This window comes from Pseudopodoces humilis, chromosome 3, assembly GCF_049639895.1.
Source record: "Pseudopodoces humilis isolate 2021_Gansu_Grassland_sample_001 chromosome 3, ASM4963989v1, whole genome shotgun sequence".
NCBI lineage: Eukaryota > Metazoa > Chordata > Aves > Passeriformes > Paridae > Pseudopodoces > Pseudopodoces humilis.
This window is the reverse complement of record NC_142202.1, coordinates 26,743,564-26,759,002: the sequence shown is the minus strand read 5'-3', so window position 1 is coordinate 26,759,002 and position 15,439 is coordinate 26,743,564. Positions and strand designations below refer to the sequence as shown.

General features: G+C 40.8%; 1 protein-coding gene across 3 annotated transcripts in view; it reads right to left on the bottom strand.

Moving 5' to 3' along the window:
- SOCS5 (suppressor of cytokine signaling 5) overlaps positions 1-15,191 on the bottom strand; it is a 36,884-nt gene extending 21,693 nt beyond the window's left edge. Inside the window, exon 1 of one of the 3 annotated variants that reach the window (XM_088052939.1) lies at positions 15,107-15,191. The gene's annotated coding sequence lies outside the window, so the exon portion shown is untranslated. Of the gene's footprint in view, positions 1-14,801; positions 14,940-15,106 lie in introns of those variants that run through there. The other 2 variants (XM_005523397.3, XM_014252899.2) reach the window with 2 other exon arrangements.
- Between the last annotated feature and the right edge of the window lie 248 nt (positions 15,192-15,439).

Genomic DNA, 15,439 nt, shown 5'->3' with positions numbered 1-15,439 from the left:
TGAAGAAAAATTATTTATCGTCATAAGAGTTCAGCAAAATCTGTTTGCTCCTATACTGAATGAACACGGAAAAGAAACACCCAATCCAGCAGGTACCAACTTCCTGAGAAGTTCATGCTGCCACAGTGGGTTCTGCTGCTGGTTCAGAGAAAACACAGCAATGAAACTCAGAGAAGAGTTCCCACACACAGCTGCAACATATACATAATTGACCCAGATTTTGCTACGGGGAAATACATTTTAAAAAATAAACTTCCAGCTGTACTGTGTCAACAGGTAAGGCTATCTTTCCTAAAGTTTAAACTAGCCACCTTAAAAATAGCAAAGAAAGTCAGTCTACTTGGTGGCCCCTAAGTCTTTTCACAATAAGAAAGACATGCTTCTGAAAATATTTATTTTTCTTTTTCCTTTTTAAAAAATTATTTACTACTATCACCTAATGCTTCACATCGTCAGACACATTTAATTGTTTTCTGCAGCTTTCTGATTTGGTCAGAATTTCATAGGCTGGGTAGCTACCTAAAATAGTTCTTCAAAGTCTAAATCGTAGGAAAAACGTCAAAAAAGTTACATTTTGGCCATCTTTAAAAAGCCACCTCCTCATTTTATAAATTCAGGAAATGCAGCCTTTGTGTGGAATATCTTCTGCTATCCTTAGAAAAGTTCAGACAAACTTGGTCCAGTTTGGAACACCTAAAGAAAAATACCTTTAGATTCATTGTCCCAGTAACCTTTTATCTGTGAAAGTCTCTGAAGAATCACATTGAGCTTTTTTTGGCTGTCACAGCAATTACTCCTGACCAAATGCATATACCCTGCTTGTGGGAAGTGACTGAGCACCCTCCCTACAACCACGAGTTACAGTTACACGAGTGTGATGAGTGACATCCTTGTTATGCTAAGAAGTAACAAAGGTATTCAGATACAGAAGAAGCCAAGCTTTAGCCTAGTACGGATACCTCAACTTCTGAGTCTTAACACAGTCAAAGTCACAGTCAAAATACCGGGGTTGGTAGGAGTCTGGAAATATTGCAGAGCTGATAGGACAGGAAAGGAGAAGGAACAAGTGCATGATTCTGGAGCTGACTCCTGTCAGGGCTGTCTCTGAGATTTCCCAGCTGGCTTTGTGCCACAGGACCCCCTTCAATCCTCTAATTAACTTGGGACAATTCTGGCTCCCATGCTATGCAAAGCTTATTGCATCCCAGAAATGTACTTGAAAGAAAAATCCTGATGAGCATACAGAATGCACATAGTCTTGAGGGTACCCCACAAAAACCCAAACAAAACAAAACACTGCCATGTCCAGATCAGAAATTTTCAAGAAGAGAATTGGCTCAATTTAGGCAGATTTTCATGTAAAATTATAACCATAGTGCTCAGCCAGAGGCTACCCACTGACAAATTTAATATAGTTGTTCCAGTTCAGAGGTGCACAACAATATTTCAAAGTAGATACTGACATTAAAAAGTAGCACAATTATTCCAATTCTGTTTCTGAAAACAAATTAATTTTGGCAAAAAGCTTTAAACAAAATTAAACTCAAGGTGAAGAAAAGCCCTAAAGTATTTTGGTCCAGAAGATCAGAGATCAGGAAATTTATAAATGATTGAATATACCATCTCTTAAAATTTTTCCAACACTTCCTATTATCTATAGAAGAAACAGATGAAGGCAGAACCACTGGGAACAACTTGAGTGAACTTCCATTTTCACTTAAGCAGAAATGCTCTTTGTACACAGAAGTTTACAGCTGCATAACAAAATAGGATGCTTTGTGAATGAAACAAAATCAAACTATTCAAATTGTACATTCTGACTTTGCAAACTCCTGGGTGAGTGGCTAGACACACTCAAGAGTTTTCCGTGTGATGACCAATGTCAGGTTCAGTGAAATGACAACACAAGATGAAGTCAGCAAACACAAATAGAACATAGTATTTTCCTTCCTAAAAATTCCAATTGTTTGTTTACTCATTGAGATCAGGTAACATTAACACTCTATGCCATCTTGTTTTCTCCAGAAAAAATCTGAAGGTAAGTCAGAGTGACCTTTGCAAGCCTCAGAGACGGATTCAACTACAAGACTTAACAGCCTTGATCTCATACAATAGCATACTGAATCCTAAGAGAGCAACAAGAAAATGAAGCAACATCAGCATACACAATGACAATATTCTCTTAACACTGAAAATAGAGGACTTTTAGGCCTACTGTAAGCAAGAGCTAAAGTCCATAAGGACAAGGTAAGACCCCACTAGTAGTTTAAATTCGCCAATTCTCATTTCCTGGCCAATGCACCAAATAATGTGGTGGTTTTACCTCTAGCTAAAATCACCAGAGTATTTATTCATTTCTTGTTGTGAGATGTGGATTAGGAGAAGGGCAAAACAGGCTTAAAACTTAAAAGGAATAAAGGAAGTTTATTAATAAAATTACAAGAATAAGAAACCATAATAAAACCTCCAGAAACCTTTTCTCCCCCCACCAAACCTTTTTCCTTTCCCAACTGACAATATAGAGACAAAACCTGGGGTGTTAAAGCAGTACCAACTATTCAATAGTCTTTTCATTCATCTCTGTAGGGAGAGGAGTTTTCTCTTGTCATTCCATGGAGAGCTCTCCACAAGAAAATAGTTTCTCATGGCTTTTCACTCCCATGACTGGCAGCCACCCGGAAGAAAATCTGCCATTATGCCTTCCTCTCATTTTCACACCACCCTGAGGTATGTTCATGGGCCATGAACTCAAAGGGTATTATTTCAAGGATGAGTTATTCAAAGGCAAAGGTTCTCTTCATCTGTTTCTGTGATCATCTCTGGGAGCAGAGGTTTTCTCCCTGGGGGCAAAGAGTCTTCATCAGCTCTCATCTCTCCCTGCGTTCAAGCATCTAAGCATCTCATGGGATCACAGCTACTCCAACATCTGCTTGGCTTCATCAGTGGATACTTTTGCCCATGTCTACAGTTTGAAATACTTCATTCCCACAATACTCTTTCATTAATTAAAGGAGTTTTTCAGAACATTATTGTACATCTCCATGGTCTTACTAAAAGAATATTTCAGCTTATTAAAGCTTCTCCTCATTCTCCTTCCATCTGAGGCTTGACTCCTTACTTTACTGACCTTGATGTTTCATGTTGCCTTTTTACATGTTGATCACTCCTACTTTGCTCTCTCTGGAGAGGGGATTAAGTCTGCAGGTCTCATCTGTGTAGTGAAAGAGTTAAATCTGGCCCAACCCACGCAGGTATTTATGGTGTTGGATTTCAGGTGTCTCTCTCAGCCTAAAGCAGACAGGGATGGTCCTTGGCCTGGGCCATGGCGGGTGGCGGGGTGAGAGGGTATTGGCGAGATGTCAGCAGCCATGACCAGGCCCAGCCTAGGGCCGAGGGCCCCCCTGGGAAGGGCTTCAGCCACTCTGCTGGAATGGGACCCAGAGGGTTTCCCAGGAGGGGCTGCAGCAGTGCCCAGCCTGGGGCCAGGGGAGCCCCTCAGTCTCCATCCCCTGCCTGGGAGATGCTGGAGTCCGGCTCAGCCTCCCCCTCCCCCAGGCTGCACAGGCCATGGGGGAGTGGGGGCAGCCACACTAGAGCTTCGATACTTTTCAACCTGGAAATAAAAAGACAAGAAGTTCCTGGGCTTGAGTTTAAAAGGTGGTATTCACAAAGGTGATCTTACTTTACAGTGGTCCAAAATGCTGTCAGTTCTCAAAACTGGCTAGCTATTGGCCTGATCTCAAGCAGAGAAGAAACTCCCAGCAGCCTCTCTCAGATAAATGGCTATTTCCCACTTTTTTCCTAAATGCCAAACTACCACACCCCTCAAAGAGTGTGAAGAGGAAACAACCCCACCTCAACTGTAAGAATCTTAAATATGACCAGGAGAGTTTTTTCTTCACTCTTACAAGCAGTCCTGGACATTCTATTAAAATTCAAATCATATATAAATAAAACCAGAAACAGTCATAGCCATTAACTCTTTACATCCGGTTACCATTGTTCAACTCCCATTATGGGAAATTGTAAGCTATTTGAACATCATGACATGAGCATGACATGTACCCAGCTTAAATTGAAATACCTTTGAACACTGCTGCACTTGGTACAGAGTTCCCTTTTACCAGGCTTTTGTTGTTGGAGCTTTTTCTTTCAGCTTGTTTGCTCTGTAGAATAGAGTATTTCTGCTGAGAGGGACGCACAATAATCACCTGGTCCAACTGCCTGACCAATTCCAGGCTGACCAAGTTAAAGCATGTTTTAAGGGCAATGTCCAAACACCTCTGAAATACTGACAGGCTTAGGGCATCGACCACCTCCCTAGGATGCCTGTTCCAGTGTTTGAAGAAAAGCTTCCCAATATTCAGTCTGAACTTGCCCTGGAACAGCTTTGAATCATTCCCACACATCCCATCTCTGGATCTCAGGGAGAAAAGCTCAGCACCTCCCTCTCCCCTTCCTCAGGGAGCTGTAGAGAGCAATGAGGTCTTGCTCAGCCTCCTTTTCTCCAAACCAGACAAGCCCAAATCCCTTGGCTGTTCCTCACAGGACACTGCTTCCAGGCCTTGCACCAGCTTTGTTGCCTGCCTCTGGATGCAAGGAAACTTAACATATTCCCACAACAGATTTCCATGGTCATATGTCCTTTCTACCTGATGAGAAGGGAGAAAGATGCAAAAGCAGAAATAATTATTTTACCATGCTGGCACTGTGTTACAGCCCAGAGATCGCACACAAGTTTGGCACCACAGCACCTGTGGCTGTGCTACTGCTGACACACTGCCAACTTCAGCTCAGCAGGGATGACACAGAACTCCACTTCCCTCACTTCACAATATATTCCTTTGCTGCTGCTCCTCACCAAGGAGGCTCAAGTCTGTATTCTTTCTGTCTGCTCCCACGCAAAAAGCAGTACATGAATAACAGTCTACCCCTACCTACTTGACTCCTGCATACATAGGACAGCTATGTTTGTGCGAAGTCTTTTGAGTAGCAACTTTCTACACGCATGTATTTGAGCCCCAGGCTCAGCTCCTGCATAGAGGCACCACTTTCCCCTTAGAGCTCAATACATGTTTCAACTACAAAATTAGTAAAAAGACAAAATACACATGCAAGGCTAAATGAGTAGGAAACAAAGATTAGTAGCAATGGATTCACTTAAAGGATTTGTAAACAGTGCTATACTGGTAGGTCCACCTACTAAGATTTTGTAATAGAGAGTAAACTTTTTACATTGACATTCTTTTCCAGATTTGGCATTCATCACTGTCCCAAATCAAAGATCAGAATATTTTCATACATAGCTGTATCTGTAACACCACAACTCCTAAATACAAATCAAAAGGATTTCCAACAGCAAAGACCAAGACTATTTTTCCATGCTAGCAACAAACTCCTCTGTTTGCAAAATGCTTCCCTTTGGATCACTCCTTATAGCAATACTATGATGTTTTTATAAAAGAAAAGTGCATCTTGGGCATTAGAAAAACTTAAAGTGATTAATGAAACCACAGAACTAAACATCCTTCCGAACAGAGGCATCAGCTGAGTACTCTCAGTTGGTATTGAATGACTAAAGTACGTCATATGGCTGCCTCAGAGCAGCACTGTTGCCTGACACTAAAGGAAGGCACATAAGCAAGGAAAAAGAGAAGTAGTTGTGTTAGGTATGTAATCCATGATGTCAGCATACTCTTAAATCAACAACTGCTAATTTACTGTCCTCTCTAAATTCACAATAACTTGAAAAAAGACAGGGTACCATGCTTTAGAGATGACGACCTTACTGTTGACAGGAAGCCTGGCGGCAGCAGGTTTTAAAAATATCTCGAAATCAATTTGCCTGTAAGAGTGAAAACTAAAAAACTTGCAGAGAATTGCTATCTGTTTTACAGGAAAGCTGTACTCCAGTAATTTTCTCACTAAATTAAATCAGTTTTATGCTTCTTTGGGCAACAGCTCACACTACATCTACAAATTACCTAGATAACAGAGTTCTGCAAACATTACTAGCACCTACTCCTATATTAGCCTTTGGCAGAAAGAAGTTTTTGACTCATTTTTATGTTCAATTAATCCACAGTCACATTCTTCATAAAAAGACCTCTGGAAAACTCAACTTGCTGGAAACAGTAACTATAATTACTGACCCTCTTCAAGTCAGCTAAAATTAAATTGCGAAGTAGATTTTCTGGCATTGAAGCTATAACTTAATAGCATGAAGAAAAGGAAGTCTATGAGTAAAAGAAGAAACCAAGTCCAGCATTTTTGAGAACCCAGAAAATGAGATACAAGTGGTGAGTTTACAGGGAAAAACTGAGAATGGACCCTGAACATTCTCCTTCTGGATTTGTACTGCATAACAAAAAGGGCAAAATTTCTGCTTTGCTCATCCTTGCAGTATCAAATTTCATCAAAAAAACCATGATTATTAAAAAGGAGAAATATGACTTTATGAAATTTCATAGTAAAGAACATATCATAAACTGTAACTGTATGGCATTTTATCTCCTTACATAACATTATTCTCTTTTCTCTACAGTTTTCAGGTTTGTTTTACATAGTGCTCTCTGCAATTATGAACAAAGTAAAACCAAAAATCAGTGTCTTTATTTCCCAGGGAAACAGAAAACACCACCGCAGGTGTCCCATTAGAAAACTTGTGTGAAATTGCACATGCCACTGTCAATTAAACTGTCAAATCAAGATTCTTTTCACTTATTACAGGCTTTAAAGCAAGTACAAGGATCACACATTCCTCAACCATGCACAGACATACTATTAGTATGCCACATTAACTTTACTAGCATTGAGACAACAGGCTTACCACAGTGCAAAATTGATGAACATTTCATATTTGACTAAAGCTTAAAAAATGTAGAATTCATGGGCTATGTAGACATTCTGCAGGTTTTGCTTCTACTGAATTATTTGCATAACTGAAACAACAAAAAGTGGTTTCATAATGTGATAATTTTTGAGCCTATAAGCAAGAACTTCCTGGACTAGAACCGAAAAAATTTCTATTTTAAAAAAAACATTTACAAAATAAGCTGAAGATTTGCAGTTACTGCTATCTATTGTCATCCATGATACTCCAGGAGAATATTTTCTACCTGTATAAACTCTATTGCTGAAAAAGAGCTGTAAAGTTCCTACAGACCACTCTAGCAACAAGAATTTCCATATGTACTTATACATAGGTACGGTCAAAGAGACAACCAATGGTACATTGCTATTTTTTTCCATTCTTAAAATTCTGATCAAAACTAGGTGTGAAAAAAGCTAAACATCAACCACCAAAAAATACAACAGTGATCATCAAATGTGGGAAAAGGACAAACCAAACAACACACAAAGCAAGGACATTTCAAACTTTCAGGCTGCTTAAGAGTTAGCCTCTAGAAACCAGCTTCTGACCTGAAAGCAAGTATAAGTTCAATCAACAAAAACTCATTTTTTCCTGAATTATACAGAACTACAGAACACAACTTTTTCCAAAACTAGTGCCATACTAAATCTAAGTCCAAACCTTGATGTAAGATACAAAATGCCTACTACTATTTCAGACACCAGTTGCTCAACTGGTATGGGTCTCGACCTTAAGGCAAACAAAACAAACCTCATTTATTCTGTTCACAACTGCTGGACAAATAGCAAAATAGAAATTTTGTTAAACGCAATGGTCATCAGTCACCCACAAAAGCAACTCTGAGCTATAGATAAGTGCAATTACTTGACAGTTTTGATTAGTCACAATCATTCTGACAAAATCAGTGAAATTCCTTTAACAGACACTTCACTCCTAAAGGAGTTTGAGAGAACAAAACCATGTTCTATGCACATGGGGACTAACAATTCTACCAATAAAAATGCTAAATCCTCTAACAAATGCTTCAGACTCCAAGGAATTCAAGAAAACAAAACCATATCATCTGCACATGAGAACTGATACTGGGCAACAGAGACTCTTGAGCCAAAACAGCTTTCTTACTTCTTATAGCACAACTATTTCAGTACTATAAAAATTAAAACTTCTGACTGATTCCCAGATTTTATCTTTTTAGTTCCAGTAAAGGGAAACAGGAGATCATCAGGTCAATCTGAAAGAGTCTGTGTGTTTATTAAAATAAATTTTGCTAGAATACAATTCAATAAAAATAACTCTATAATACAGACTACTGTGCAGATTAACTGAATTTGGAAATAATTTAATTAAGACATGAAAGAACCACAGAAGACCTAAAATAATTTATTTTGGAATTGTCATACTAGAAGACTAATTGCTGAGTTATCTTTCTCATAAAGAACAAGAAATTAATTTTCTTTCTCAAATAGATTAAGTGAATAGGGGTTAAAAAAAAAAAAATCAGTATTTCTACAACTTTACCAGTGCACATTATGCTAAGTGTCAAGTATAAAGTCAGATTTTAAAAAAATGACCATTTAAAACATTCTCAACTAAAGAGAACTAGGTTATGGAAAGAAACCAACAATTACAATGTCATAATCCAGATGGGACAGAATATGTTAATGGCCAAACCAGGCTATATGCTAATCATGTCAGCATACACTAGCAGACAACACACTCCTAAAATACAGTAATGGGATGTAACACAGGAATAGCCCTGACCATCACAGGGTACACCTGATAAAAAACCTCTCTGGCCAATACATGCTGTTCATCAGAGAATACAAGAACAGGTGAAATATTTTTTAACATAGTCCTGATAGCCTCTCCCAAAGTCAGTACTCCACTGTTGAGCATTTTTAAACCCAGAAGTAGTACTTTTGCATTCTCCAGGATATACTATACAATCGGTAATTTCAATCTCATAATTTAAATCTAGATTATGACACAGGTTCTGTTTTACATCCAGTTCCTGCTGTCGAAGTTCTGGCTTCCATAAATAAGTTGACCAGATCTTAAGAACAACCAATATGAAGAACTGCTTCAGTGGATAAACCACACACATTTTTGAAGATAAAGCTGGTTTGATACTGAAACTTTAAATCTGATTTATATCCCAATCTACCATCATTGTGCAATCTGCATTAAGGTCTCAGTGTACTATGAACAAATAAAATCAAAGCAAAAATCAAAGATCAGGTTTGTTGCCAAAGTTTTAAATCATGTCAAATGTCCAAATTAATTAACTGCTGGCAAGAACCTGTCAAAATACCCAGTGATATCTTGGCAGCAGAAACTTCACCCACTGGATTCAGAAGACAAAAAGACATTTCAAAAGACGATTTCTTACATTAAGAGTGTGGCTGGATGAGACAGACTTAAGAGAGAACAAGTCACTGCAGTCTGAAGGGACAACATACCAATATCACCCTTCTGTACAACCATGTCCTTCCAGACACCCCAGAGCTGGTCTCCCTTAGCCCACTACCAACTAACCCAGAGGAAAAAAAAATTAGAACAGTGTAAATTAAATGAACCGGTTGAATAAAAACAGAGAAAACAGAGAAAATGTGTCAGAGATTCTGGGGACTCCAAGTATGTAATAACACAAGCAGAATTTAAGACACATCGAACAGAAGCTTTATTAACCATGATCATAGTGAGAGAACATTGAAAATGTCTTTCCTGGTTCCCTGACAAGTGATTGCAGAGACCCAAACCACACATTGTTTCAGAAAAAGGCAAGGAAAAGCAGTCATATCAATGTTAACGAAGTCAGGTACCCTCCCCTGGGAGGGATGGACTCCTTCAGTCTGTTGCTAAACAACCACAATTCTAATGAGGATTCAGGCAGTAAATAACTTGAGAATATGGAGATGGCTTGTGGTGGAGCCTACAGGGATGGCCTGGTATTACCCTATCTGAGATGCAAAGTTGGAAACAATCAGACTGCTAGCTTTTGATTGAAAGGAATGTTCTTTGAGTAAAGATAACCCCTAATCCAGACCTCTCAATCTTAACTGTTAATAATTTTACCACCACAACTCTTTGATAGCTTAAAAATACATTGTTACTTTCTCCTTCCAAGCCCCGAGTAAGACCAACAAATGAGAAATCATATCTGCCAAGTCAAAAACACTGCAAGACACAACTCAATAGAAATTTTAACTTATTGAGCAAATTTAAATTTTTTTAAAAAATTATTTTGATAAAATTGATGAGTTAATGCAGTAGTGGAATGATTAAAATATCTCCTTCACAGATGCCAAACATAAAAGCTCCCCAAAACCAAAGTTTAGTAATAGGAACTTTTTGCACAAGTAAATCACTCAGTAAATCAAACAGTGCTGCACATGTCTTACTGCAAAAACCAAAAACCCAAGGCACAGAGGGAGAGTATATAGTTTGATATAAAACCAGATGTACTGAAGCAGATGAAGTTTTAAGTATCAGAAGTTACAGACATATTGGAGATGGAAGTTTCCTGTTCAAGTTCTTTCAAGAAACAGGGTCTAATCCATTAAACATGTTCTTCCTTAGCTAGGCAAGTTCCATGAAGAAAATTAAGTCAAACTGGCATAAGTAACCACTACAAGCTACATTTTGTTATTAGATGCTAAAAAGCCTAAGAGACTATCTTGATCAGTTTTTATCACAGTCTTGATCAAGCCTAATTCATTCAGCTGCAGTCCTTGAGTATCTACTAGCCTAATAGGAATATTAGGTAGTAAGTGCCAGACATTTTTTATTCCAGAATTACAATTCTTAATCCTATGATTGACATTTGAGTCTTGAGCAATGAGGCCCAAGTTATTTCATTTGGGAGCCAAGCTGACTGTTGAATTACTATTAGAATTCATTCTGCTGAGGAAGAACAAAAATGTTATCAGATTTAGTATTAAAAAAAGCTATTTTTGATTGCTCCTACTCAACTGCATCACTACTTTACTTCAATTTTTAAGCAATACTTCAAATTTCACCCCTGTAAATGTGCTCCAGTCAGAAAACACTGAAGCACTTATAAACACCGTAAGTTTCTTCCTCTAACAAACTGGTGCTCACCATAGGTACTGCAATACAACAGTATCCTAAGGAATGCTCCATGCACCTTCAACAGCAGTGAAAATATTTGTTTTAAAAACCTTGAGTTTACACAGAGTAGTTATGTACTGCACTGAAATTGCTCTTAGTCTGCTGCAATAGAAAGAAAACCAAATTCCTTACCTCTTTCATTCTTCAAATACTGAAAAGATTCAAACTTTCACAAGAAAGGAGTACTGGTTGAAATACTTCAGTTAATAACCCAGAACATAACTAAGTAGTCTCCAGCTAGCCCTGAAAACACCATATAGGGCTACATAAAGGAAAATACTTCAAGAATACCTCAAGAAGTATTACTTATCTGGGCCAGCCTCCATCTCCCCCTCCTTCTTATCCCAATATTTCAAAGACAGGCTTTAAATGTTTTGCAGCTGTCTAACACTAAGGCTCAAGAATTCAACAACCACAGCACTGTAAAAACACAGATTGAAAATCAACTATATTCAGGACCCATGACAGAGTCAGAAGAGGTTCCTGACTGCAAGCTTCTTCAGCAAAACCTGGATAAGGTCCCAAGATCAGATAAATCTGTAAAATTATTCTTTCTTCCTTCCTTCCAGATAATTCTTCAAGTGAGTTCCTACCATATAAACTAATGTAGACTATGCATAACTGTATTGAGTTTTAGCCAACCTCTCTCACAGCCAAAAATATCAACCACCACCACTGCACACATTTTCTTACTGAGATTTTCAGAAGAAAAATCTCAGAGATGATGAGATGAGATTTGCATCTTCTAACTACAAAGTTAGTGAGCCATTTCATATTTCCTGAAACTAAACTACACATTAGATGATTCACCAATTAGTGTATTTATGAAGCTTTAAGAACCAATCAAAATTTCATTTCTGTTGAAAAATTTAACAGAAATGTCCAGCTGTATGCATGGAGAGAACATGTGGGCTCTTCTCCTTTATTTAACTTAACTAACAGCTATGTTAGTTGGTGAAAAATATTCAGTGTGTCGAAGTTAATTTATCAAGCTGACAAAGTATAACAGCTCCAGAAGGTATAGCATACATTTACTAAATTTTAAATACAACATTTTAACTAGATATAGCTCAAAGATTAAAATAAACTGTCCAACAACCAAACCACACAAATACATATCACTCAAGGGCACTTCTTATTTAATGGAGCAATTGCATGCTTGTTTCAAACTAATGCATAGTTCAACATATCAGAAAAGCTGATCATCCTTCAGACTTCAAACCCCATAAATCAAAACATGGTTTTTTTTTAAACTAGGTGGATATCTTTAGAAGACAGAGAACCCTCTGTCAGTACAGTGCAGGCCATAATCAGATGGAAGGGAGGCACTGCATGTTGCTCAACACATCCAAACCTTGTGCCTTCCCAAAGCCTCTAGGCACAAATACCACACGGTAAAACTAAGTGCTAATTTCCCCCTAGGGTTTAAACTACAAAGCACAGCTCTTGGGGAAACAAGGCAAGGATATCAGCCTAAAGAAGACAGTTATTCAAGAATTACCAATAGATATTCAAGAACTACCATTACTGGAATAGCCAACCTATTCCAGTACTTTGGAATAAAAATCAGTATTCTAGTTTATGATGGAGCCTTTACATCAAAAGCTCATTCATCTGTGAAGTCAGGAATGTACAACTTAGTAAACAAAAAGGTAGCACGTTTATATTTTACTCTTTTTTTCACTATTTGCAGCAATAAATAAAATCACCACTTTAACTAAATTTTAAGAATAGATAAAATTGCTGTATAGAAGTTACACAGAGTAATCTGAATTCATGAAGTATCTATCAAAAATTGGGCTATTTTGCAGGAAGCTATCACAGGACAAGGTGCTTTACAACTATTAACAAAAATCATCACTATTGTTTGATTAGACTAAAATCCATCTCTAAACATAATGAATGAGCCCCAAAAATGCACATTTTACCATCTTGGGTTATAAGTCCATCACAGAAATACCTAATTTGAAGAACAGTCAGTTATCTCTCTAGAACCTTGCTGCAGAGTAACAGGTTTCACATGTTTCAAAGAAGATTTGAAAAAAACCCTTTCTGCTAGAACACAGTTGATTTCCAATCTCTTCCATTTGCTCCTTCTTTCTTAGATGTACCTGCCATCATTAAAAGAGCAATAGAAGAGAAATATATATATATTCCTCTAAGGACTAACCCAGACATTTTTCCAGCGCTCTCATACACATGAAGTCATGTCAAGCGACTGCTACCCAACTGTCTGAATTCCTCGCCTGATTTGTACTGCTAATGCAATCCTGAAAACCAGAGTAGAGGCAGGACCTTTAGAGCAACTGGAAAATCAGAACAGATTTTATCAGCTCAGTCCACCAGGTCACAAAATTGCTTTGTTTTCTTTCTGTATTTTGCTTTGAACTGACAAATAATTTGCACAAGAAGTATAGCTAATTCATTCTGCCATACTTAGTCACATACAAAAATGTAGAGAACTGAATCTGTTCTGACTGAAATTCAATTGCTAAGGCTATCACTTCAATATGAGGTCCATTTGAGTATCTTGGTTTGCAGACTGACAACTAAATGAAGTAGGAGGCTGCTAACTTGGAAACTTGCCTCCTTTCAAATGTCTCACTGCAGTAAACTCATCAGCTGGGGATATTCAAGGTAAGAGGGGTTATGGTCAGGCTGAGAGATTCATGAAATCTCCAGTGGGAAGCCTTTAATGGCACAAACTCACATGATACAAGGTCTTGAGATGCATGGATCACACCTCAAGATTTCTATGGATGCAACATTCCCAACCACACTGGAATCAGCTCCAGTGAAAAAGCAACTTTGGTTTGTGTGGTATGGCCAGGGATCACAAGTCACAGAATGGGATATGGCACCATATGATGAACAGCATAACATTTGTTGCTTACAATCAGAAACAGTGCAGAAAACTACAACAAGCTTTACAGGAGAGGGAAAAAATAAAAGAGGGGAGCATTCTGTAAGTATTCAGGGAATGGGAACAGACTATTTCACATGCTGGGTTCGTAAAACCACATCACCAGATGATACACAAACCTCATGAAATAAATATTCAGAGACATAAATGTATTCCATGGGATTAAGTTACTGTGATTCAGTCCAAGTACTAAAGTACAAAGTTAACAACAACAGCAGAAATAAAACGTTTTATTGCTCCTAGAATTCCAAGAAACCATTCACAACTTCGAGTCAGATGCCTAAAAAGACCACTTGGAAACTTTTATGAGCGCTCACAAGGGAAGATGGCCTGATGCTTAACGCACCCCGCTCCGCAGAAGGGGTTAATAGGAGGCTGGGTGCCCTGAGGTCTCTTTAGTGGTAATTCTGCCAGGGTGATTTCCATACCGACCAACCGTGCGTGCAAACTCGGACACAGGAGACCGCCGACCACCCCGCTGCACCGACACCAACCCTACGATCACCCCGGGTGCTGACACCGGGCACCCCCATCCGGCTGGGGCAGGTTCGACGACCCGCACGCGGGGCTCCATTGCGAATCCTCAGCGGGGCGGCCGGGACAGAAAATGGAACCGCCCCCCCCCACACACCGCTCCCCGCCCTCCCCGCCCCAGGCGCCCTTTTCCCAGCCGCGGGTACAGCCGAGTCCTCGCCGTCTCTTCCTCCGGCTCCCTCGGGCCGGGACAGAGCGGCAACTCCCGCCTCCCTCCCGCACGGAGCCGCGGCCTCGGCAGACGGCAGAGGGGCCTGTGGCCGCCCGTGGCCGCCGGGGGGCGAGCGGCGCGGGCGGCTCCCGCCCGCTCACCGCGCCCCGACCGGAGGCAGCACCTACCGCTGCGCCGTCCCGGCGGGGGCAGCAGCGCCTCAGCGCTGTCCCGGCGGGGGCAGCGCCCGCAGCATCCCAGCATCCCCGGCCCGGGCCCGCCGCTGGTGCCGCTCCCGGAGCGACCGGACCGAGCCCCCTCCCTCCCTCCGCCCAATGTAAAATAGTTCCCCGGGCCCCGGAGCGGAGACACCGGGAGCGACACCTCGCCGGCCAATGAGAGCCGGCCTGGCCCCCCGAGGCGCCAATGGGAGCGGTGGGCTGGCGGGGGCGGGGCGCCGCCCAGCCAACCGGGCCACGGCGCTCGCACTGACCCGCTAGGCTGTCTCCGGTGGCCTCCATTGACCACCATCTTGGAGTCGGGCGCGATGCCCGCGCCGGGAATGGGCTCGCAGGCCGGCGGCCATCTTGGGTCCGGGCTGAGTCACGTGCGGGGGCGGGCGGCCGGAGGCGACGGGGAAAGGGGCGGCCGAGTGGAGCCCCCGCCCCGCCGGGAGCCGGAATTCCCCGTGACACCCGGCGTCAGAGGCGGAATGGCGGTGGGAACCTGGCTTTTCCCAGTACAGCTCCTAAGGCGGCCGCATGCTGCGCAGGCTGGGACCGCCCAGGCACTGCGCCTGTAGGGGTCAGGCGGCTCCTTGCACGCT